Source organism: Chenopodium album, chromosome 15 (genome assembly GCF_948465745.1).
Source record: "Chenopodium album chromosome 15, dcCheAlbu1.1, whole genome shotgun sequence".
Classification (NCBI taxonomy): domain Eukaryota; kingdom Viridiplantae; phylum Streptophyta; class Magnoliopsida; order Caryophyllales; family Amaranthaceae; genus Chenopodium; species Chenopodium album.
In genome coordinates this window covers 9,226,792-9,253,666 of record NC_137848.1, presented here as the reverse complement: position 1 = coordinate 9,253,666, position 26,875 = coordinate 9,226,792, and the positions used below count along the sequence as shown (strand labels likewise).

The window sequence follows — 26,875 nt, the reverse complement described above, 5'->3', positions numbered from 1 at the left end:
TATGTGGCCCAAGTGTTGCACAGGTTATTACTTTAATTAAACCTTATGATTATATGTATTTAATTTTTTTGGTGTTTTTTTTATTAGTCCTTTTAATTATATACATTTATTTTCATATTTATAATATGGTTTAAGTGAAAGGGTATACGTGACACATATACTTTTTTTTAGAAATGCCTTTTAATATATTAGGATAGTTAGTATAATAGGGACGTCAATCTAATAATAAAACAACCTTTTGATTTTATGATCCAATCAATTTTAATAATGTCCATTTAGAAAGTCATCTATCAACTTAAATCTAATTTGATAGCTCACTAATAAAAATTGATGTAGGTATAATGTCCATTCAAGGTATTGGCAATAGTCGGAGGCGTTATTTGGCAATGAACTTTATTAGCAATCAAATAATGTCCATTCAAGGTATTGGCAATCGTCGGAGGCGTTATTTAGAGAATTAAGGGCCTATTCTCATACGTTTATTTTCAGTTCAGTTCAGTTCAGCTCAATTCCTAATTTCCTTCTCTTATAATATATTCATTTCATTTTAATTTAGCTCCAGTTCAGTTGATTTCAATACATTGGAACATGCCCTAAGTTTGGAAAATGTCATTTAAAATGTTTGGTAATACCTAAGGCCTTAGCTTAGCTTGAACCGCGGGATTAATGGACCACTATCATATTTAAGAACTATATCTTGCTTTTTTGCCCCAAACCAACGGATATAGTTGATGATTTTACATCGATAAGTATGAGTGGTATGACAATTGTGAATTTCATGAATACATGTGTTGTTAATTTGTTATAGGCAAGTGTGGAGGAGAGTGAGGGGTAGCTCAAGTGGTTAGAGTTTTCTTTCTGGTTCCAAGAGATTTTGGGATCAATTCTCACCCCCGCCCTTGTGGCTCTCTAAACACCAAAAAAATAGGCAAGTGTAGAGGTGTCAAAACCACACTTGAGCCGACCCAATTCAAAACCGATCTGAAAAATATTCGATTTAGATTTTTACTTGCATGGACACAATAATTTACCATATTCAACTTTAAAAATTGACCCAACCTCATCGAACCTGATCCGAACACCCGAATAGACACCTCCGCAAGCAAAGCAATGTAACAAGTACTATTAACAATAAATTCAAGGTCATGGTAGATGTAAATTGTAAAACAAGCATAATGTTGTGGGTCAAAATCCTTGGTTCTTTTGGATTGGATAAATTTATCTGGACTAAACAAAACTGCAACAAAAAGAATGCAACCATTTGGTTCTTGGCCTAATAGCCATGATTGATTTGGTTGTGTTTGAGCTACACAATCAATCAAACTTACTTCAGATGATCAAAACCTATTTTTAAACATCATATTGACTAAGATCCTTAAGAATCTGTAAGGTGTACGGTAAATATTTACATTGCCTGACGAACGCATATTTACAAGTAAAAAAGAATTGAAAAAAAATGTAATGTAACCGGTATAGATAAACGAATTGAGCTCATTGCCAAAATTTGTAGCAGCAACGCAACATAGTGTGACTCTAGCTAAACTTTGCCACTGTAACTAAGACAAAATTGTTCACTGGAGTACTGTCTTTTAACAGCATGGAGAGGCCAGCATAACCTGCAAAATAGATGATCATTTGAGTTTCACCAACAATGTAATCTACTATTTAGCCCTTGGAAATAAATCCATACGTCCTTGAATAAGATTACGGGAAAAAACAACTACCAATCATACACGAATTGCTACTACTTGGTTGAAATCATTTTAGTTTCTATTGGGGGGAAAAAAAAAACCATTTTTTACATTCTAATTTAGTCACCTCTGTATATAATTATTTACATCTCGAAAATCAATATCATATCATGGCAAGGGAATAATTTCTGTTACCTGTAGCTCATTCTGAACAGATTCTGAAGCTCTCATGTTGATAATTAGCTGAATGGACAGGTATCAGCATGCTTAACTCCAACGAGAAAGACTCCTAAATTGAGATGACATTGCCTCCAAAAGAAACCTGACAAGATTTTCTCTTTCAACTTCTTTTTCCCCCTTGAGTTCGAGATGACGGACCTGACAACATACACGAAATCTTAATTGCTATCAGACTATATTTGATTTTGCTAAGAGCTGATTATCGTTGTAGATGTGGGAAACCCCAAGTTGCCTATGATAGTCAAAAATTAGATTTCCCAAGTGGTTAAGTGCAGACTAGAATAGCATTCACACTACGGAAGAAGGGAAAAAATTCAAATACATCCTCGAGGAATTACAAGTTTAATACTTGATATCAGCCTAACCTTTACAGTATCCTTTTGAGAAACTCCAGAATCAGTAATAACGACAAGCCACTTGATATCATGCTCATTTGCATATTCATACTGTTCTGTAAGGCTCGGATCAGATGACGGCACATATTCAGCCTAAAAACCAAATAGAAAAATCATAAAATTCGGAGCACAACTTAGTAATATGGTAGAGTTCTTCAATAATTCAGCTTTCTTACCTTAATATTGGCTTCCCATAGTTCTACCACAATCTCCATGCGCTCTTCTAATAAACCACCTCCTCCCTTTGAGCATACCAGAACACCAGCACAAGCCTCGCTTCTGCAAAAATGTAAATTCATCATAGCACCTATATCAGCCAAGCAAGCAATAACCAATTTGATGGCATGAGAAAATGGCGTGCACACACTAAATACATAGATAAAATAGAGAGAGTAAACCTGATAGGTTTGATATGCACACAAGAATGTTGAATAATTGTTTCAAGTGCAAGACTGATCCCAACAGCACCAGGTGGAGATGACCTCTGAAAACACTCAGGTCAGTGCATGATAAAACAATTACGAATAAAATAGTACAATAATATCCAATAAGACCAAAGAAACAAAAAGGTTTGAACAGTTAGTCTGCATTAAAAGCAATTTGTGCAACTAATAGTTAAAAAGAGATGGGATTAACAATCCAGTCCACCAAAGAGATGCCTGGCAATCTAGATTCTAGACAATGTTTTCAGATCACATACACATGAAAACCACAGCTACTTCCCACGTCAATAGATCATTGTCACATTCTCCCAACAACTCGCTGTAAGAGGATTTGACATGATTTTTTTTTTTTAAAAGAAAAGACCCTTTATAAATCCCACATTTCCCCCTATCCCCCATCAACGACATAATGCTTTCTATAGAATTTCCTATTACTTGAACAGCTTCAAGAATTCAAAAGCTACTACTTTACTAGATATGAATGATTTTACATCATTAACATCGTCCACCATCCATATCTGCCATTTAAACATTCATCTTCATAAACGTCAACCGATCACCATCCATTCATATCAAAACAATTTTTTATGCAATCACTGACCACAGTTGCAAATATCCTTAAACTCCACAAATCGCCTGATTGCATGAATATAGTCCACAAATTAAGTAGGGATCATTGGTGATTAAGTGCAAGGTTTCCTATTCAATGAATATACCCCTTCTATGTTATTAGGTGAATGTATTTTCTCCAGTGAAGCATTTGCTATGTCACAAACTTCTTATCATAATATAAGTTCCATGTACAACTATTTTTGTACACTGCTTTATTAATAAACCTGTTTCAGAAAATGAAAGTTTAAATTGCATCTTGATAATATATCTTAATGTCTAGTTAACATATAAGAATAAGCCCCAATAGCAGAGCTTCAATTATAAAACTCTGGTACATGTAATTATGGGTATCTGCAGTTTGATTAGAACAACCCTCTCTAGTTGTAATTGTCTCAGTTTCCACTTTGGTTTGTCATAGGATGATCGTTTTAGTTAATTCAACGTTGGTCACAGATAGTTGAACATATATACCTCATAGAAAGGCTGCAACAAGAATGTAACAATTAATAACAATTTTACTTTGCAGATAAAATTTCCTTTCCCATCAAGTGGACAAGGGAGGGCTGACCCCAACGGCCCAACTTCATAACCCAATCATTTTCCAAGTTGACCCCTTATAGAAAAAGGTTAAAAGACTTGACATATACGAAGTATATCAACACTACTGTAATAGTTGTTCAGTGACAAAAAGACTATACAACAGATGGACAGATTTTGCACCAAGTGCCCATTTTAACGTCTTTCAGACACAACCTTTTTTCAACCCTTTTCTCATTTTTCATGTCCAATTTTTAATTAGAAACCCTCTTAACAATTCAGCAATGCAACATACTCCTACATATATTTTAAACAAAATTAGCTATTTTCTGCATTTTAAAATAATAAAAATTGGTTACAATAAAATATATTGCTTCTTTATTGCTAGAGGATAAAAATGTTTTTTTCCCCCTCTTTTCCAAATCACTCATTACTTTTCATGACGTATCACTCATGAACTATGATCGTATAAACAAAAGTGTAACCAACAAAATAGAACAAAGAAAGTTAAAAATGTAATTATAACAAACTTACATGTTTAAATATGAAGAGTAAATATGATAGTGTGTAAAACAAACTTACATGTTCACGCTCCCAAATCTGATGCAGCAAATAGTCATACCGACCACCTAAAGCTAGCAATGTACCCTCAATCGGTGACCCAGATGATTCCTTTCTCAAGTATATCTACCATCAATAGAGTATGTTATTCAAACAAAGCTTGAATAAGAAAGCTTAAAAGAAATATATTAGAAATTTGCTGTAGATTAGCTTTACCTACGATCACACAAGGAGTACAAAATTTCTTTTATAAAAGTTCTCACAGTTTAAAGAGATGATAAATTATCCTAGTTGCATGCCCAAACAATTTTATGTCATATACCTGAAAATACAAATCTCTGTGGTAGTATTCATTTGGTGGCATAAGCGAATCAATGTAAATATGCTTTTCAATTTTCCATACTCTGAGATAGCTTAAAAGACTAGATATCTCATCAAGTGCCTTGCGCGTAGATGTATCTACACATGCAACACAGTGACAAGAGGAAAAAATCAATAAATTGTCTGTTAATTTAGTTAAACTATATACTTCACATCTACCTGCTGGAAGTGCCCCTCTTAATCTTGGTAGAGTCTGTTGTGAATCTCCGCAAAATCGTTGGCCCACTGCTTGCAATCTATTAACAACTGCTTCTGGCAGACGAACTTCCTGATTACATAACAACTTCACATTTTTGAATGTATCCAGAAAATATTTGAATTCATCTATTGAAAAGATAAGTTATAAAAATAACTGAACAAATTAGTTACAATAGAAAGTGCACACATAGACGTATTTATTCCCTAACCCCTGCCCTTTAAATTCACACACTTTGCTTTTCACGGAAACCAAGAAATTGGTTACATTTTAGGAGAGAGAAAAAGTAACATGTGAAAGTGACATACTTCGTATAAAAGTATATCTGTGAGAGAAAGAGTGGTAGGTCTCATTTCTGAAAATAGTAAGTTATAAATGAGTAAATTAAAAAGAAACATTAAAAAAAGGAAAGTGAGTAAATAAAAAAAATATATAAAAAAAAAAAGTAAATAAAGTACATTATTTTGTGTTCTAAATAAAGTAAATTTCATTTTTAAGAAACTTGCTCATTACAATTTGAAAAGTGAGATTAACTCACACAAGCTAACGAGACTAAAAGACAGAAAAATACCTATGGAGAACTCAATCATGTATTCAAAAGACACTAATTGACCCTCTCCCACAAATAATATTGCAGGGTACCTTATTTTGAAAAAAATAAATAAAAATAAAATATCATATTGCTTTAACTACCACAAACCCCACATCAAAGTTGATTGGCACACAACATGTTAGTAGTCTCTTTCCTTTCAGAAACCATGTAAAACAAATTTACAATACTCTAAACTTGATGCACAATACAACTACAGCTCACATCAACGTTGACTGCCACAAACATATTAGTCCTTACTTCTCCAAAATTATGTAAGAAATATTTACATACACTCTAGATTTGATGCACAATACAACCAAAGAATCCCTACCATCCTAACAGGTTGCTTTTTTAAATTAGAAATGCCTACAATATCAGTGTTACTGTTACTGACTTACTGTTACTCCAGTGTAGCTGTAACTCACTTCAGGATTTCAACCTTCCAAATTAGATATATGATAATTTGCAAACAAAATAGTATTCCCAACAGACAATTTTGCAACCAGAAATTTTGCAGCTACAACTATATATGATCGTACCTGAAGAAGCTGACGCCTGATTAATACCCATTTGGATTTCCGTTCAGAGGATTGGGGAGGCAGACAGCCTAGCATAGATAAAATCTGAAACAGAACATTCATGAAGCTTGTTGTCAAAATTTAAAAAATCAGTAAAGGTATAAATATTATTTTATGAATCCATGAGGATATACCTCAGCTACTTTCTGCCGGTGCTCAGCCTTGATTCCTGCCCAAGACCACATAGCATTCAATAGATTTCCATGACTCAGATGAATATACAATGAGTCTGGGTTGAAAAACTGCATTAAGATATCAATCGTTGCCTATCCAACAAAACCAAAGAATTTCAAACAAAGGTTCAGCAAGAGAAGAAATAATTCAAATAAATATAATTTTTACAAACACGATGCATGTGAACAACAGAAACAACTGTGATGACGACAACATCATTACCCAATGGAGTTCCTGCTTAAGCATAACACATTAATACACACAAATTAAAATAAACACCAAAAAAGCAGAAGATATATGCTTGTTCAGTTGTTAATGTTTTAGACAAGAATCTGCTACAGAAAATAGAGAATGTTTTACAATAAACACAAAGGAAGATATATGCTTGTTCAGTTGTTATTGATTTAGACAAGAATCTGCTACAGAAAACAGAAAATGTTAATGCCTTTTAATATCTTGTCTGGCAAAGCCAGCCACCACAAAACTACAAGTTTAATATTTTCAAACATTTTCTCCTTCGTGGGGCTTTATAAGACGGGATAAATACCCCACTACTATTGTGGTACCAATAATATTTGATGACAAGCTAGGTGACACAATCGCATCACTCGCTAGGTAAAATGTAAAATATAAGTCCAATTAGGATGGATCTCCATCCAGCCAAGTCAGCAGCAACAAATCCTTAGTGTATCACTTTGGCATTCTTCATCCGGGAAATAGGTTACACAATAAGGTTCTAACAATCAATGTACTAACAAATTACGTTTCACATATAAAACAACTCTTTTCTTGTCCTTTTTCTCAGGAATTTATTTTTAATACATTTTATAAGAGTTTTCCTTGTAATACACATTTACTATCTTTAGACTCTTTTCAATATAAGTTGCATTCACTCTCAAGGAACCAGAAAATGAGGAGACACAAGTGGGAATTTTACTGCATGCTTTAAATTACCTAAGCTAATACATGCCTCATGTAGACATCTCATGATCTCATGTCAAAAATCTAGTGGTAATCATGACATGACAACGTAGTTAATTTCTCATGGCTTTAAAAAAAAAAAATTATCAACAAAACATTATTGAAAACAATGCTGCAACAATTTAAAAGTTGCCTACGGAAAAATCACATTAGTGGTATTTCCATGTGTCTGTACATCTCATACCAAATCTGAGTATTAGAACAAAAATGTACCTTTATAATTTCAGCTTCTGTCAGGGGTGAAGCACCTCCTATAATATCAAAATCACCCTGTAGAATAGCAATACAAATATTTTAGAACCCTAACTTAATATATTAGTCACAACAAACGATGTCACATAAAATGGAATTATTAATCACATCAAGCAACATATGAAAAGATTACCTGAAGGTAGACATTTGGAGGTGCATGACCAATTGCTCTCCTATATACAGACGATATCTCGTATCGTTTGAATGATGATTTCTACACGCAACAAGTAATCTTATGCTTATAACAGCACATAAAGTAGAAAAGGGAAACAATTAAAATAATAGTAATAACAGATCTGTGCTACAGTAATACAGGATAATCTAAAGCTTGAGCTAATATTATGAGAAGTACTGCTAAATACAATAAACCTCCCAGACATATATTATAGAAATCATGAAAAGTAAAGCATGGTAGTTTTGGCTTGACAGAAAGTTTCCATAGCCTTCAGAAAAATTACCCCATAAATCCAGTCTTTGAGGTAATGTCACATATGATTTTAAGAAATACTCTAAAAAATTTCCATATCAATTACCTGGTTTGCAGTTGCCCATTTAACAAAGGGCAAGCGTAACTCATGAGAAAGCTCAACCATGTCTCCACCTTGAGATAAAAGCTTTATGCTTCCCCTTTCCAAAACAAAAATTTAGTTTTGTAAGTAACTGGAAAGGCACTCTAATAAGACAAGAGACTAAAATGACTTTAGAAACAGACCTTCCTGAAACCGGAAAATCATCCATCAAACATAACGTTTTGAGTTTCAAATGTTTTGCGCAATGTCGTTTAAACACTTCCTTACTTGCATCTATAACATAATCATGAAGTTCAGTTTCTACTTCTGAATATTGGGCAACAGAAGTCACGTCTCCAATTGAGTGATGAAGGCGACTGCTTCTGGAAGCTAACAATTCTTCGTTAAAGAGAGCACCCACAACTTTGTCATAAACACTTGTATCCTCAGAAGTTTGCATTGTACGTAGAAAGTCTGCATACATATTGAAATTTCACTTCAAAATTAAGAAAACCCAGAATTGAGAAATCAAAAGCCCATATATTTACTTGCATCTATTGAAGGTTGGGCAGAGGACGAAGATATGTTTTCCGATGCCCATATATTTACAACTCATCGCTCGATGACTACAACACCACTATGTTTAAGTAAATACTATTCTTACTGTATTGTACTTATACACAGAACTACTCTTATAGCTACACAATCAACCCTTTTTCAAACTTAAAGCAACTTATTTTCTTTTGTTTTTTCAGTGTTTGGAAGAGGATGATTGAGACTTGAGAGTGACATGAGTGCTTTGGGGATTGAGGAAAATATGGTCTTGGATAGAGCAGTGTGGAGGGAGAAAATTCACGTCAACGACGTGTCGTGATTATATATACTTTCTAAATTTATTTTCGTATTTAAATTTATTTTTAGCCTACCAATGTTTTATGAACTGTATTGTTTTCCTTTGTTAAATTCTTCTCAAACCTTTATGTTTATACTTCAACATTTTAATTACTCTTTTACAACTTTCTTGAATTTTATTCTTGGTTCTCTTTTAAAACTCCCTTAATTTTTTTTAAATGCACTTTCGTTTACTCACTTTACTCACCTTTTATCAAACTCTTTTAATGATTACTTTGTTATGTCATTTTCTTTATATTGTACGATTCCTTAAGACGATTCATGTTAGCCAACCCCAAATCATTTTGGTTCTAAGGCTTTGTTGTTGTTTTCAATTTTTCCTTCCTCATCTCAACCTTATCAGTCCTCTCACTTTTGTAAAACAGCACATCATTTGTATCATAATTGTAAAATTTAAATTACTAGGGGAATTATTTTAACCTAGTATACTGTTTAGGATACAAAGATACGACAAACACTACTTCAGTGAGCTTAATTAGTCAATCTGCCTACACATCTTACTGCTACATCAGAAGATGCTCCAAATAATGCTTAGTGCTAGACAGTGCATACGGTGTGTATACATGGATATCTTATGCGCTTAATAGATAATTTGAAAACCCAATCTCATCCTGTGTAAGATTAACATGTCAACTAATTGTAATAGCATTCATGTTTTCTGTGAATTCAGATGCATAAGAAACAAAACTTGAAGGGTGTTTCCTGCAGACTGCAGTTGCTATTCATGCAAAGACAGAGCTACAGTCCACAATCTGCTGCAAACATGCAATAGAGAAAAGTAGCTATGATCATGCATATATATAGCAATGGCATTCAGTGCCATTCACATGACAGCAAGAGATAGAATAAACTCAAGCCACTTGTTTATCAGCATACTTACTATCTAATAGTTCATACTCCATGCGCGGTGGAAAGGCATCTTGAAGTAGTTCAACAGCAGATGGACGGTCAGCAGGGATAGGAGACATTAGTCGTCGTAGCAAGGAGGCTTGCTCAGGGAACACATCAACCCAGGCTGCAGGAAGCTCTCCCTTCTGCTTTAGATCTGAAAGAACAATGTGCCTCTCCATTGCTGTTCCAAAAGGATGCCATAACTCAAAAAATACAACTCCTAAACTGTACATATCCGCCTGCAACCATGCCATACAAATAATTCACATCCACATGCAAAAGGTACTGCAAGAATAACAGTTATAAATGAACCACAACAGCAACCTAAATAAAGATCACGCAGAGTTCACCACCTTCTCATCAATCTTCGGCCATCCTTGCTCAATTTCTGGTGCAGTGTAGAAATATGTACCTATTTGACCGGTACCATCAATTGAAACACCTGGTGCATGTCGTGCATCTGAAGGAAATGTTGTTTCCTGATCCAGTTGTTCAAGCTTTAAGAACTTGGCTGCAATAAATAAATTTATGGTCCATGAACGAAGAGTTTATACCATCTACCTATCCGTAATTAGCAATAAAGTAGGAAAAGAAAATTACTGCATGGGTTTTGATCTACATTATCACTCTGGCATTGTGAAAGCATGCAAAATAGTAGTAGCTATTGCATCTTAGAGGCTTTGGATATGAGACATTAAACATCATAATGAACTACTGCAGAATTTTAATTTTCTTGACGGCCTACACATATTTAGTTTACCTCAAGTACCCATCTACATCTTTTTGTTTTTTCAATACATACTTCTTGCGTATATTGTTTTGTATAAATGAACCCTAAACAATTTGGTAGGTCCTATATCGGCTATATGTTTACAATTTCATCATCAACAACCCAAAATGAAACAATAAATTCTAATGAGCCTCAGAGCTATATTAGGACATGTAAAAGATGTATAATCCCAATATCCCCATGACTTTCATAATGAAGCTTGGGATAGCTTCCAAAAGTGAAAGAAGATCACCAATTAAAAAATTTTCCAATAACGATTTCTGAACCAAAATATATCTTAGTTGAAAAAACATACCAAGGCCAAAATCACCAATCTTAATATCATTGCGAGCATCAAAGAATATGTTATTTGGCGTCAAGTCACGATGAATGATTCCTTGTGCATGTATGTGTCCCAAACCTTCGACAATTTGGCGAAACAAATGCCAAGCTAATTCCTTGTCAAAATGACGATATGAATCAAACAATTGACGGAGAGTCCTGTAGACATATTTTTATTAAAAAAAATATTTTAAAAAATAACATGACACAAATGAGAGCTAATAATAATATTCAAATGTGAACAGGATATAGCAAAGATAGACTTGTTAACCACCATAACATAATAGCTGCAAGATATAAAAGTACCACAAAAATATTAAATTCAATTCTAAGGGAATCCCACAAATAGAACCCTACAAGACATTGCATTCTCCATACACTAGATTGAAAACAGGATGGTTAATGTTGTATATAAGCACAAATTAAACCTAATTAAGTAAAGAAGCTGATAGTCATTGGCCACAAAACAGAAAGGAACCGAAAAATCAAAATTACTTAGCAAGGTATGCTGGTTTAGATTAAAACACAAACACATAGGTTTTGAAAAACAGTGCTTCTTATGCTGTTAGAGAGCTGGCTTAGATTGGAAGAAAAAAAAATGGCAAATCTAATTCATGCAATGGATTTGTCTGGATTTAAGAGATAACCTAGGGCAATATTCCATTTGGATGTAAAGATAAGGTGACTCTATCATATCTTCCTGTCCAATGGTATCAGACAAACTGCCACCCATGCAACTGAAGCTGGAGCTTCTTCCAGTCTTTGAACCCCACATGCTGTCTTCTAGATTTCCTGCAACTCTTGTTTCAATCCACGCCTGGAAATTTGTAGGGTAAAATAGAGAGTGTGATGAGATCAAAATCTAAAAAGTTAACCTTTCATACTACTAAACAATTAAAAAAGAACCACCAATAATAACTAAGAAGACACACACTTTGAAATATGCACTATTCACACACTACACATTGTTTATTCTTGGTGATTTTTTCGAAAGGAAAATCTACTGATGTGGCCATGTGGGATCTTGCTAAATTCAACTCAAATATCAAATTTTTACGTATTGATTGTCAAAGTCTCAAAGATATTGACTGTTGAAGGTGTGCATTGGCAAGCATTAAAAATAAAATGTTTCACCAAAAAAACACAGTACAATTTGCAAAAATAGGAGCACCAAATAGAGTGACTAAAATCCAGCCAACCTAAATCACTGATAATATAGAGGATATTACCAACAAAGAGCACAAAGGAACTGAATAATAGGATCCATACTATTTCATATCAAGGAAATATAATTTAAAATGATCAGGCATGGCTGCTGAAGTAACAATAGTTCTGAAAAAAATTACTTATCAGAAAGTCTCCACTACAACACACTTTGGAATGAGTACAGCAACATATAGAATTTACTTCGAAAGATTCCACTACAATTAATGTGTATCTACTGCAAATGTTTCTCCATTATAAGCTGATCTGCAGCCAAACGTGATGAACCACTTGTGGGTGTTGTGGTGGAAAGATCTCTTAAATACAAAACGGACCAAAAAAAAATTTTGTGTTTAGCACCAGGTATTATGTTACCCCTATTCTTACAGAACCTATGTAGCAAGACAATATAAATTCTTTTCATAATATTCATTTTTTTCCCATGAAAAGTAAAACAAAAATAAATAAATAAATAAAAATAAAAACATTTGTTTGCATCCATTGATTATTAATTGATCTCTTGTTTCCTGCTACAAATAATATTCTACAGTTAAGGCTTCAGATATCAGATATACAGTATGAACATATCACATTAGATAACAGTAAGATTTATACATGGGTTTTATTCAGAACTCCTTGTGCCTTAGTGTTGAGTTTTTTTATTTCTCACCAACATAAAATTAACAAACGAAAAACATATAATGCATGCAACAACAATAATGACGAGACACAAAAGCACTTCTTGTCAGTGGAGACTTCAAAACTTCAATTTATTATTGGTGAAATATTTGGTCAAAATAAGTATATAAATAATGCAAAAGGTCAAAACGGGTAAGGTAATATGGCATTATATAAAATAGATACCAACCAATCCAAAACTTAATTAAAAAAGCCTTTTACAGTTTTACTTGGCAAGCTTACTTTAAGGAAATATATATTCCCCCCCCCCCCCTTTTTTTTTTACTTTGCAAAGATTTAACTTTTACACTAATTCAAATGCTTACTTTAACTATCATTAATTATTAACTTAAGAAAAAAAACTAGTCACATTGGATCTTTTAGATTTGTCCCAATGTATATTTTCAAAATATCAACTTTTTATAATTTAAGCATATTGATAATTATATTATGCATTGCCGAGAGTGAAAGCTACGTTACAAGTGAAGATAACGGAGGAAGAATCTTGGTAGAAGATACATTACCTTAATATACGATCATTAACAGGCGGACTTTTGTCCTTGAGACGTATCATTTTAAGAGCATATTGTCTCCCGTCAAGCTTATTTTTGCATAACACAACATGACCAAAACCGCCATGACCTATCTCAAAAAGAAAAATTATGTAAGACATTGACCAAACTTGATACATATAAAGATTTTCTATGCCCTTTTGAAAACCTAGTCTCACATTTTGTAGCCAATAGAAATTTTCATCAAACATAGTTAACAAGTCTTAAACAAGGAGTATCCTAAAGAAGATCAATTAAAGAAAATGGCATTATATGTGTTTCATTATAGAATTTATAGACTAGAAAATGTTTGTTAGGATGGGAAAGGTATTAAAGTAATAGGGAGTCTTTAATTAATTTGAAAAGTTGGTACCAAGTGTTTTAGTCTAAAGCCATGTTCATTATCAATCAATATTTTTACATTCAAAGGAAATTAGACAAAATAACAAGCAATAACTCTTAAAACATGTCAAGCCAAGGAAATTTAATGGAGAAGTTCACTATAATGCACTTGACAGGGTTATAAGATTCTCATACTCTAAAAAAGAGAGCAATACTTAATGCTACTCTGATAGTGTCAATGAAAAAAATGGTTTTGAATTTGTTTCAATTGTTAGTACTTAAGTTATAGTCTTAACTTTGTAAGCAATCTACTGAAAAGAGGCTACTCTAATCAACAGTTTTGCTCACCGAGTGACTGTAGCTCTTCAAAGTCATTAAGATATCGAGAATTTGGGAGAGATGAATCCTGCCCCCCAATATCTGACACTGGCTCCCAAAACTCAGATATTTCTGAAGAGGCCTGCAACAAAATTAAGCATAAAGATAGAAACAACCGCTACAAGTACATTGGAAAATGACCAAAGAAAATATAATGGAGAGAGGAAAACAAAAAACCATGTGCTGATGAAAAACATGATCAAAAGTCTTGCTGTACAGAGTAGGTGAGTTGGTGGTTACGTCCCTTGTCCACTCTGATATGATCTGAAATAAATGGCATGAAAATTGCCTCTAAGTACTGTGAATACATACATAAATTATTAAAACAGCCATATTCTGTACAAAAATAAAAATAAAAAATACCCCCAAACTATACAATTCAGATGTTAATTTTGGCAAGGCCTTTGCAAGCGGGCCATTAGAGCCACAAGCTAGGCGCAGAAGATGAGCCTGTTCAAGATGAGGAACAATTATAAATAACATACAATCATAGTCCAAAATGAAGAGACATAAGCCAATTATAACAGGATTTATGAACAGTACCATGATCAGATCACTTTTGATACTTTGAGATGTCTGATCATTCCTTAGAGGCACAGAGGAAGACTTTGAAGACCCAGTTTCTTGATCATCAGTGTCATTGAAAGACGATAAGGATCCTTCAGAGTTGTCCCCAGTATCCTGAAAATGCATCAGCTAAAACACATAGAAGAAACAGAACACAGATAGAAAGAACTTGATTTAACAAGTCTTGTTTACCAAGGTTTTTCAGGTTTTCAGTCACTTGTTTTATTCTGTCTCAAAAATCCTTGTGTGTCATCACACTCATCAGCACCCATGACAACATTAATTCAGAGGGTGTCCTAATGAGAGGTGTAACAGTCACATCCTACAAAAACAGATGTATCCTATAACGCACTGACTCCCACGGTCTCACCATAAAAGGGTACAACCACAGTGGTACTCTCATTAGTCTCATTTGAAAATAACAATCACGCCCACATTGAATGATAGGACTCTCACGACCATTTTTTACCTACATGGCCAAGCAAGATGGGAAACATGATTGAATGCCCCAAGTGAACACTAAGAAGCCCTTGGCTGGATCCAAGACCTAAGCCAGATGTCAGCACACAGGCAATCAGCCAATCACTCTCTAATCTGCTAAGTTGGGAATACTCATTGCCCACCAATCATTTACCTAAGATTCTGGGAACCCTCAATGCTGCAATTTCCTACAAATACACATTAATTACGGCACAACTCCCATCATACCAGAATAGGTAGGCAGGGACAGGATGTCAGCTCTGAGGCAATTAGCCAATAACTCAATAATCTGCTAAGTGGCAAACACTCAGTGGGCTAAGATTTTGGGAACCCTCATTCCAACAATTGCCAATAAATACGCATTAATTATGACACAAACACTTATGCCGACATCTTCTAGACAAAGATCAGGTTTGATCATTTTCTCAATATTCACTATGCTCTCTCGGTCTCTCCATTACCAACACTTGGATTTTCTCTCAAAATTAGCTAACACTAAATTGAGCATTGGAGGGGGGATCATAACCCTGTTGTAAGTTGATCTTCATCAACAACTATCGCCATCTGATTGTTAGTGGTATGTTGGCATCAAGTCTTTTCCTTTTTGCACATTTTTTGCATTGTTTATGTCCACGTAGGATTATAGGACAAACCCACTGACCCATGTCAAATTCATGTCAGCTACGACATATCTTTCAACAATCAAGATAATTAATTTTCTTCATACAGAGTATTAGAGCCTCTATCCAATTTGGGGCTTCTACAAATATCACCAAAATCTCATGAACAAGGAAATTTGTAAGTCTCACATGATCACAGTCACCACTGTCCTTCCTGATTTATGTTTGATCCCCGAGACAAGAAAGTACATTGACAGGAAAGGAAAGGAAAAAAAAAACTAACAGGATCACAGCCACCGCAGTCCTTCCTGATTTATGTTTGATCCTCAAGCCTCAAGACAAGAAAGTACATTGACAGGAAAGGAAAGGAAAGGAAAATATACAGCCTAAAGGACCAGAATTTAAAGATGCCATGGGCCATCAATTCCTCTGTTCAGAAGATGAAGATCAATCAATCAATCAATCAATCAATCAAAGCCTTAATCCCAAAAGTGGGGTCGGCTAACATGAACCAAATTTGATTATTCCGTGTAGTCATCAACATAAATCTTTCTCCTCCATCCCTTACGATCCAAAACTTCATCCTCACGTAAATCCATGCACTTCATATCCTTCCTCACTCCTTCCAACCAAGTCATCTTTGGTCTCCCTCTTCCTCGTTTAATCCCTCCATGGTCCCACTCTTCCACTCTTCGCACCGGTGCACCCTCGGGTCTCCGTCTTACATGTCCAAACCAACGCAGACGATTTTCCCTTAATTTATCTACAATGCCCGCCACACCTACTTTCTTGCGAATAACCTCATTTCTGATTCTATCTCTTAAAGTGTTTCCACACATCCACCTTAACATGCGCATTTCCGTAACCTCCATCTTTTTAATATGCTCTTTCTTAGAAGCCCAACATTCTGTACCATAGAGCAACACTGGTCTTATGGCAGTCCTGTAGAATTTTCCCTTCAACTTTAAGGGAATGCTGCGGTCGCATAACACTCCCGTGGCCGCTCTCCATTTAAGCCACCCTGACTTAATCCTGTGGGTCACGTCTTGATCAATGTCACCATTCTTCTGGATGATCGACCCTAGGTACTTAAAACATTCACTCATGGTCAAATCCTTTCCATCCAAACTCACCACTTCATTGCTTGTCCCCCTCTGAGTGCCAAAACGACATACCAAATATTCAGTCTTACTCCGACTTAGCTTAAACCCTCTAGATTCCAACCTTTGCCTCCATTGCTCCAACTTGACATTAACCCCATCCTTAGTCTCATCCACCAAAACGATATCATCTGCGAACAACATACACCATGGAACCTCATCTTGGATTGGTCTAGTTACTTCATCTAGAACCGTTGCAAAAAGAAAAGGGCTTAATGCAGACCCTTGATGCAATCCGATTGTAATAGGGAAATCTTTTGTCAACCCTCCGCATGTCCTCACATTTGTTGACACATCCCGATACATATCCTTAACTAGGTCTACATACCTTCGTGGGATACCTTTCTTCAACATTGCCCACCAAAGTATCTCTCTTGGCACCTTGTCATATGCCTTCTCTAAATCAATAAAGACCATATGAAGATCTTTCTTCTTTACCCTATAAAACTCCATCATTTGTCTTATCAAATGGATTGCCTCCATAGTAGATCTCCCAGGCATAAAACCAAATTGGTTATCTGAAATGCTTGTGCATGCCCTCAACCTTTGTTCAATCACCCTTTCCCACAACTTCATAGTATGGCTCATAAGCTTAATTCCTCGATAGTTAGAACAATCTTGAGCGTCTCCTATCAGTTTGCTTAAACTATCACAGAGGATTAACAATCTTGTTCAGAAGATGAAGATGAGGGATGTTAATTTGCTTAAACTATCAGTTGGGCTTCTTCGTTGGGTATATGTCACAAATCTCAAGCGAATGATTGTTAATCCTCTGTGATTCTTACTTCAGCTTAATATCCCATACATTCTATATAAAAGTTGTAAAAAAAATCTTGGGTTTGATGTAGAATTGGTTAGAGTTCTAAGTACAATATCTAGAATAATTTCCTTTCATGGGTGCCTCTCATTACGATAAATACTAAAGCTCCAACAATCACCAGGCTATTCTTAACTCTTTCGTTTCATGTCTATTCAAGTTTACCCATTTCTTGCCCCTCTTAGAATTACCAGCAAAGATTCACATCACTTTACAAGTTCTTTCCATTTTCTTTTTTTCCACCATAACCACAAGTAGACAACCTTTTCGGTATTAGCGTCAACTAAGAACTGGCCCCAAGCTCTACCACCAAGTTACTCACAGTGTACAGCTTACTACGGTTTAAGTTTAATTTCACCCCACAGATAAAAGAACATTTCATGTTCCTACCAAGATGTGAATTAGCAACTACTTGAGTATCAAAAAGTTCAAAAAATAGCCCAGCAAATTGCAATGAACCCACTCCCACCACCACCCGTGACACCCACCTACAGCAAGCAGCAGGGGCAGACCAACAACAACAACAGAGACAAGCAACAACAGCAAGCAGGGAGAGACAGAGGGCAGAGGAGCAGCAGGGCAGACAGGCCTCCTTAGGCCATTTGTTTGTAGTGTGCAAAAGTAGGAAGAAGACAAGAGTAGTACTAGTAATAATTAAGGCATTGTTGCCATCTTATGCTTTGCAGTAGTAGTATAAATAGTAGTAGTTTAGGATAGAGAAGGCAGGCAGAAAGTATTAAGTTTAGAGAGTCTTGGAGAGTAATGGCCTAAAGCCATTAACGATTGTACGAAAGCTTCGAGCTTTATTTATCCAAATCAACCTTCCGTCCATTTTATTTATCAACACCACGCTAGTTCGTTGCAGTTGGTATCAGAGCAACCATGGCTCCGACAGCCCCGACAGTCTCCGTTGAACGAGTAGCCGCGTTAGAGGAACGAGTGGAAGAAATTTTCGAGAAGCTAGGAGAGGGAGAAAACTCACTCCAGCAAACTCTGTTAAAGAAGCAGGAAGAGACCATTGATAAAGTCAGACAAGGTTTAGAAGGAAGACTGGATCGTTTTCGAAACGAGGTAACCCAACAAATTTCCATGACAACAAGCAGACAGGACAGAATGATGGAAGACATTCGAAGGGCCATCGAGGCTCTTAGTAAGCAACCAGGGCCACCAGCGACAGGGGAGGAAGAGGTTGAGCAGCCGCGGAACACGGCGATCTTCAGTGAGCAGCCGCAGCCGCCGCCGTTCAGTGCTGGTGGCTTTAATGCACCGCCGCTGGGTGCAGGTAGCTTCAACGAACCGCCGGTTGGAGCAGGAGACTTCAACGGGCTCCGTTTCGGGAATTGGGAACCCGGAGCAGGTTTCCAGCCGCATCACAACCCACACCACAATGGGTACACCGACTACCAACCCCACAACAACCACCAAGACAACCGCTGGAAATTTAGAAAACTCGACTTACCCACGTTTGACGGATCCGACCCGGATGGGTGGATCTTACGAGGAGAGCAATATTTCCAATTTTATAGGCTTTCGGAGGAGGAGAAGCTACAAGCGGCAGTGGTGGCGATGGAGGGTGACGCACTGAGGTGGCACCAGTGGGAATTCCGCCGCCGGCCGGTGGTTAATTGGGAGGATATGAAGCTGCGTATTCTCACTCAATTCAGACCCGTCGATGCTGGAACCCTCCACGAGCAGTGGCTTTCGGTGAAGCAAACCACCACCGTGGTGGAGTACCGGAAGGCGTTCATAGAGAAAGCATCGCCGCTTACCGACGTTCCAGAGAGCGTGATGAAAGGTCAGTTCATCAAGGGGTTGAAGGAGGAGATTATGACGGAGATCCGAGTTCTAAATCCATTTACCTTGGAAGATGCCATGAACTTAGCGGTTCGGGTCGAAGAACGCAACCGGGTCGTAGGGGGAAGAAAGACGGGTGGGGTAACTTCTAGACCTGAGCCCTACTCCTATTTTAATAGAAATCCCTCTACTACTATCCTAGAAACTGGGCCGGCCCAATCAAATACCCAAAATAGCCAACCTTATAACCCCATAAATAGCCAACCTTATAACCCCTACAGCTCTACTCCCTCAATTAATTATCAAACCCAATCTCACAACCCACACCGAACCTATCCAAATCCCTATCAAACACCCCAGTCACCCATCGCCTCCGCAAACAACCCACCCTACTCTGCCCAAACACGGACCAACTCCGGCCACTCCCGATTCAATGGCGAGGTACGACGGCTAACGGAGAAGGAATTGCAAGACAAGAAAGATAAGGGATTATGCTTCAAATGCGACGGTCGTTGGACCGGACCTACCCACGTTTGCACCGCGAAAGGGCTGAGCGTTTTATTGGTAGAAGAGGATTACGAGGATGGCGAAGGAGAGTTTACAGCAATGGAGATTCCAGCGGGTATGGCAGAGTACGTTCCGGTCATTGGTTCCTTCAATTCGATGGTAGGGTTGAACCACCCGAATGTAATGAAAGTTACAGGAGAGGTTCAAGGGAAGTCAGTGGTGATAATGTTTGATTCCGGCGCCACTAACAACTTGATTTCGCTTCAATTGGTGGAAAGGCTTGGGATAGCAATTACTGGTGATGATAATTTTGGAGTTTTACTTGGGAACGGTGAAATCATAGAGGGGAGAGGACAATGTTGTGGAGTACGAGTGAAGCTCAATGACGAGTTGGTGATAGAAGAGGATTTTTTGCCTCTTCCCTTGGGGAGTTCCGACATCATTCTAGGTGTACAGTGGCTGGAAAAATTAGGCCCGGTGACGACCAACTGGAAGCTACAAGAAATGCGTTTTACTTTGGAAGGGAAGTTGATTGAGATTAAGGGTGACCATACACTTGCTCGTTCAAACACATTCCAAGCGCAAAATTCAGCTTTCCACCTTGAGGACAAGGTGGCTGTTTTGGGGGGGAGTATTGCAATGAACCCACTCCCACCACCACCCGTGACACCCACCTACAGCAAGCAGCAGGGGCAGACCAACAACAACAACAGAGACAAGCAACAACAGCAAGCAGGGAGAGACAGAGGGCAGAGGAGCAGCAGGGCAGACAGGCCTCCTTAGGCCATTTGTTTGTAGTGTGCAAAAGTAGGAAGAAGACAAGAGTAGTACTAGTAATAATTAAGGCATTGTTGCCATCTTATGCTTTGCAGTAGTAGTATAAATAGTAGTAGTTTAGGATAGAGAAGGCAGGCAGAAAGTATTAAGTTTAGAGAGTCTTGGAGAGTAATGGCCTAAAGCCATTAACGATTGTACGAAAGCTTCGAGCTTTATTTATCCAAATCAACCTTCCGTCCATTTTATTTATCAACACCACGCTAGTTCGTTGCACAAATAGCCCCAAAAAAAGCAGTTAGACAATGATCATAAAGCAGGTAGCATTGATTGAATTTGGAAACTAACTTACAGCCTATAAAAGTTTCAACTAGAATACCAGACAAAATGCAACAATACCTTATTGGCTATCTCTTCATCAGAACTGGATCCAGCCAAGTCATCTGACAGGTATCTATTTGACGAAGTTGTCGATAGAACCTTAGCATCATCTTCACTCACTTCTTTAACATACTCCAATTTTGTAGAAGTTGAAACTACTTCAGCATGTCGGTTATCCTCCCCCTTGCTCTTTTCTTTTGGTTTAAAGTTCTTTTCTACACCTTCAAAAACCTGTTTAGATCTGGATAAAGCACGGGAAACCACTGAAGAGCTTATCTCACCACCTTTCCATGACTCTTCATAACCACTGAAAAGATCCATAAATCCATAAACAAATGAATCCTTGAAAGAAGTGACTGATTCAGAGGATTTTGCCACATCTGTAGAAGGTAATTGGCCAATGCTGTCTCCATCTATAGATACAACCTTCTCAATCAAGAAAATACAGAAATGAATTTCTACGAATATAAGTAAAAGAGGCACCACAATGTGAAGAAAAAATTAGTTAACATGAAATCAACAAGAAATTAAATTTACCCGGCTTTGCAAAGGGGCTGTAGGAATCACTGCAGAGAGAAATTCCTGAGCAGCTTCCACCAAATTGAAGATCATCACACGTCCTTCTCGAGCATTAGAATTTGCCTAGAGCAGTTGTTAAATAGAAAGTTTAAGATCTGCATAATATATAACACAGAATACATATTTTGACCAAACAAAATTTTCGTAGAATAATGTATCAATTTTACATAAAATTGATTAAGTAATCCTAATATATTAGGGAAAGAAAAATGTGCCAATGATGCTGAATAACTAATTTAGACAATAAAAAATTCCTACTGGATCATTAGACAAACGGGAGGCCAACAAGTTTACCTTATCCAACAACAAACCCAATGAAAAATCATGCTTCTTAAGATCCTCTCTTCGCTCCAACCATAATACTCATAAGATAAGCAAATAACCATAATTCCAGAGAGCTTGACATTCCATTTAGACTTCTAAAGCCAACAACCGAATCCTACAATTGTACTGAAATGTGGTACGGACATAACTATTTCACCCACAATACCTCAAAAATCTTGTGCAACAAAGTCAAATGCTCATATCCAATCTATTCTATTGTATTTAAAAGCATTCCTAATCCGAAATAAGTGCCACGTGAAACTCCCCTCATGCACTAGAAATATGCTACATGTAATACATGTCAATGGATTGCCAGCAACTACGAAACTGACAGAAAATTTCCATGCTTGAAGTATGTCTTGATGATATTGATTAAAAGTGAAAACTGAAGACCAATACCTGCTCATGAAGGAGCATCAGAAGCCTATCAGCATCACTTTCAGACAGGCCTTTTTCTGAAGTTAATTGCACTTTGGGGCACTTGTAAGGATATCCTGGTAAGCAACTAAAACAAAGCAAAAATAAAGGGAGGAGCAAGGGAGTCAGGAAATTGAATTGATGAGAGTCCCAAGAGCCAATATGAGAAAGAAGTATCAAATGCACCCAAGTACGCAAAAGAGCATTAAGAAACACTAACCGCACAAGTAAATGGACGGAAATATCCATATTCTCATATCCTGAGTCCTTTGAGTAAGGCCTGTCATTTATACATAAATAAAAGTCAAATTATTAGAAGAATCAATTGATGAAAAGTTAAATTATACATTTGTACCCGTAAGCAAGAGTAGAAACAAGACCTGATATTAATACTAACTTGCGGATGAGAATCTGAAACTATTTGACAGTCTTCTTGAAATATTGCAGACCTGAGGGCAAAAAAACTAAGATTTCAATGACCCTATATTTGGTACAATAATATCATCAAGTATTTAAATAAGTCCAAATCAACATCTCAGGTATAATAGCAAGGTTGCCTATTAATTTAGTTTGATGGTTCCAGGGGCAACACAATTAATCCAGTAAATACAAAGTCAAAAATAGTTCCCATATTGCCTATTTTGGTATTGACAGCAGTCAGAATCCGTTCAGAATGAGACCATGGACTTTTGAACACATAAGATGGTAAACTTGATGTGTAAGATGTTAAATATTTATAGGTTAAGTATGCGACTTTTCTAGGAGATTGTTGAGTTAACATGATTTACAGGACACGATAATCAGACACTCTGAAAACAATAGTTGCTGCTTTGGCCCTCATTTGCACATATGAGCTCGAAATCACAAATTCAGAAGTGCAAAAGGTTAAAACAGCCAAGAAAAGTTGTCACACAAATAAGCTTAACTCAGATACATGTCAATGCCATAGAGTAACCAAGAAATATACTTGAACAAATAAAAATCAGTAGATAGTTCTACGATAGACCAAAAACGGTTGTACAGAAGCATACAAAACAAGCTACTAACAACCTGAGAGGTACACAAAGGCTGAGAAATAAATAGTATGTTTATGAATTCTTCTACGGAATCAACAATTGGACCTTGAGGACAATGGTAATAAATTCTACAATCAGCTTTTACTTACACCAGTAATTTTGGAACATTAATTTCACTACTTCAACTATTCTTCTCCAAAAGGAATGAAGCCAATCCATCCAAAGGTTGCTGCTCGTTTCTCTCCATCCTAATGATACAATCAAAACCTCAAAAACCCCCCAATCCCAGAGGCACTAATACTACCACCAACAAACCATCTTTTGCTACAATACAACTCTCCTTGAAATTGAAAATTCCTTCATAAACCCACCAGCAAGCAACTATCAAGCTTCAACATACAAAATCGACTCTAAAGAGTTATTGAGGTACTTCCAAAACAGAAACAGAATAAGCTTGTAAAATTAGCCTGAACAGAAAATTGTGGCCTAATATAATGTGTATGTCCCATCAAAGGCAAAACCCTTGTGGCGGCTCACTTGAACTCTTGAAGTGACAATTGACAAACTAATTCAAGCCATCCCACGTATGTTCATATCACCAAGAGTTAAATGTTCTTTTTTAAAAAAAAGGGTAAGATACGGGAGGTGCCCTTCCTATCACGGGAGGCGTGAGGTGAGGATTGAACCCAGGTCAAACCTGGGGAAGATGGAGGGACAAACCATGATCCTCGAATTATATGTTCACAATTTGTAACTCTATGACTCCATGTCTCCATGTTCATAAATTTTAAACAATATGAGCTATGTGTTGATAATCCTTATAAATTATAAATTCATTTAGAACCACGATAGGCAACATGGTCCCGCTATAGTAATTAACACGATGCACAATTGCACATATCAATCCATCAATCAATTTCTGTGGGGTTCTTATTTGACAGCAACAGAGTTACAGATTTGTGGGTATTTATATATATACATCAATATTGAATAATCAAGCTGAAAACATAAGAAAATTGAATATAAATATAAAAAGAAATGTGGGTTCTTACAAAGCAGTAAGCTCCTCAGAAATAAGCTCACTGTAATCAGCAGAAAGCAACGCATGATCCTTAGTAGTAGCTCTTCCTTTATTCCGACGCTTTTTCTTCTTCGAACTTTGTCCCATTATTTCAATATAATGTGCTGCAAATTCAAATCCAAATCAAAAATTACATCAATCTCTTGATTCTAAAATTCTAACCCAGCATTTAAAAATCTGCAAACAAGAAAAACGCAATAAATTCTCAAGAAATGTTAGACTATTTTGAAATGGGTAATAAAATTGAAAATAAAAATATTAAATAAAAATTTCTGCTACAATTAGATTGTAACTAGAAATTAATTGAAATTATGCAATTAGAATCGAACCTGAGTGTTTGGATAGCGAGGATTATCGACGTCAATTAGAAAAAGAATCCAAAAGAGAAGGAAAAGATGGAGTATCGCAGAGAAAAGTGACAGGGCTGACTGTTATGGTGGGCGCTGAAACTCCGTTACTCCCTATTTTTGTGTAAAATTCCCAATTTTGAGTTGTTTGGTTAATTGTTTTTTTTTTTTTTTTTTTTTTTTTTGCATACCCTTTGATTTGGTTTGGTTAGATTGGGTAGACTTTAGCCTTGAGTTTGTGCCCATGAAAGTAGAAATATGGATCGAGTCGTTTTTTGTTTGGTTTAATCTAGTTATGTTAGGTTGGGTCGGGTATTGAATAACACCTCTAGTATGAGCTTAATAACTTTGATTGGTTACCATTATTGCGAGTATGTTACAATAGATATTCTTGAGGTCAAGTTAATATGTTGTCAAGCGGGTTCCTTTACTGAGTTATTAAAGTGTGCAAAAATATAATTTTATTCCAAGAAGTTGAACACTTGAACCCACTTGCTTTTATGTGACTTGACCACTTAGTTCTATATAATTTTGGTTAACATAAATGCAAAAAATGCAAAATGGAAGTGTTGGGTTAGTGTGGCCCAATTTCATAGCCAACTCATTACATCTAAAGTTTTCTAGAAAACTCTACTATATTGAGAAATTAATGGAAAAATGTAGAAGAATCTAAAATTAGTGAACGATCATGAAGATTCTGGATTTATGTGACAATTTAAAGAGCATGTGGTAAAATTTTCCGCACACTTCTTCCACCTCCATACAACACCAATAAATATGAGGTGTTGGACATCATGTATCCACCTACATCATCCTCTAATGCTTCGATCCCTCATACACTCTACGAGTGTCGTCTATTCCTACATTATTTATGCTTAGAGAGAATTTACATACAAATGTCCACTCGCGCTATCCTAGATGCTAGTCGTTTGTGGATTTTTTTATTATTATTATAATTTTTTCCATGTTAAATCTTGTGCGTCCATTTCTATATTACTTGTCTTGCCTATATTTTTTTCCTAATTATTTTAATCAATCTCTACGTCTTTAATTTTTCTTCCGCTATGCACTTTTATGTTAACCAAACAAATTTAGCAAAAATCGAAGAATTATATGTGAAATAAAATTCCAATGCAACTAAACAAGCACCTGGGTTATTAACAAATTATTAAGATTAAAACATTATATCCAAACTAAATAGAATACAAATATTTCTCTAATTCTATAATACGAGTGTGTAAGAAATTTATAATTAAGAGTTACCTATATGCTTTATCTCTTTTGTTGTTAAACACCACCCTCAAATCTCAAGGTAACGCTCGCAAAATAAAATTTATTTACAAATCTACCCTCATATATATATTAATAGAAATTCATCATCACAAACATAATTTCTAACCCACCTTTTTCTCTTTCTAAGCCACCGCCATCCTCGAAAACTTGAAAATACAGTGTTTGTCATAAAATATCCGCGATAGTTTATACCTTCACCCTCTTCGAACACTACATCGTATATGTATATAAAATCAACTTAATAATAAATAACTTTGTAGTTTTTATTATTATTATTATTATTATTATTATTATTATTATTATTATTATTATTATTATATCTCAAAAACAAAAGTCATACAACCTACAATAAATTAGTGGGAAGCCGAGATACAATCTGGGCCCCCACTCCTCTAGCTATTGCAAATCCTACCCTAGTGAAGATATGAGCTGCAGCATGAGCTCCAATGTCTTGCGTCGTTGAGAACCTCTTAATCCGCTTCAGAAACGCAACAGCCTCTTTCTCTAATT

General features: G+C 36.1%; 1 pseudogene across 1 annotated transcript; it reads right to left on the bottom strand.

Moving 5' to 3' along the window:
• Positions 1 to 1,185: 1,185 nt before the first annotated feature.
• On the bottom strand, positions 1,186 to 25,269 carry LOC145582897 (eIF-2-alpha kinase GCN2-like; annotated as a pseudogene). Its single transcript, XR_014099992.1, has 30 exons — positions 25,055 to 25,269; positions 24,697 to 24,829; positions 23,009 to 23,077; positions 22,849 to 22,908; positions 22,611 to 22,716; positions 21,846 to 21,950; positions 21,327 to 21,734; positions 14,752 to 14,889; positions 14,572 to 14,658; positions 14,386 to 14,472; positions 14,179 to 14,290; positions 13,462 to 13,579; positions 11,704 to 11,873; positions 11,031 to 11,215; positions 10,299 to 10,456; positions 9,935 to 10,184; positions 8,346 to 8,616; positions 8,167 to 8,260; positions 7,767 to 7,847; positions 7,595 to 7,651; positions 6,361 to 6,492; positions 6,188 to 6,271; positions 5,020 to 5,128; positions 4,802 to 4,938; positions 4,501 to 4,605; positions 2,725 to 2,810; positions 2,503 to 2,605; positions 2,297 to 2,419; positions 1,887 to 2,069; positions 1,186 to 1,616 (listed from the first exon to the last, which is right to left on the bottom strand). The product of XR_014099992.1 is annotated as an eIF-2-alpha kinase GCN2-like (transcript).
• Between the last annotated feature and the right edge of the window lie 1,606 nt (positions 25,270 to 26,875).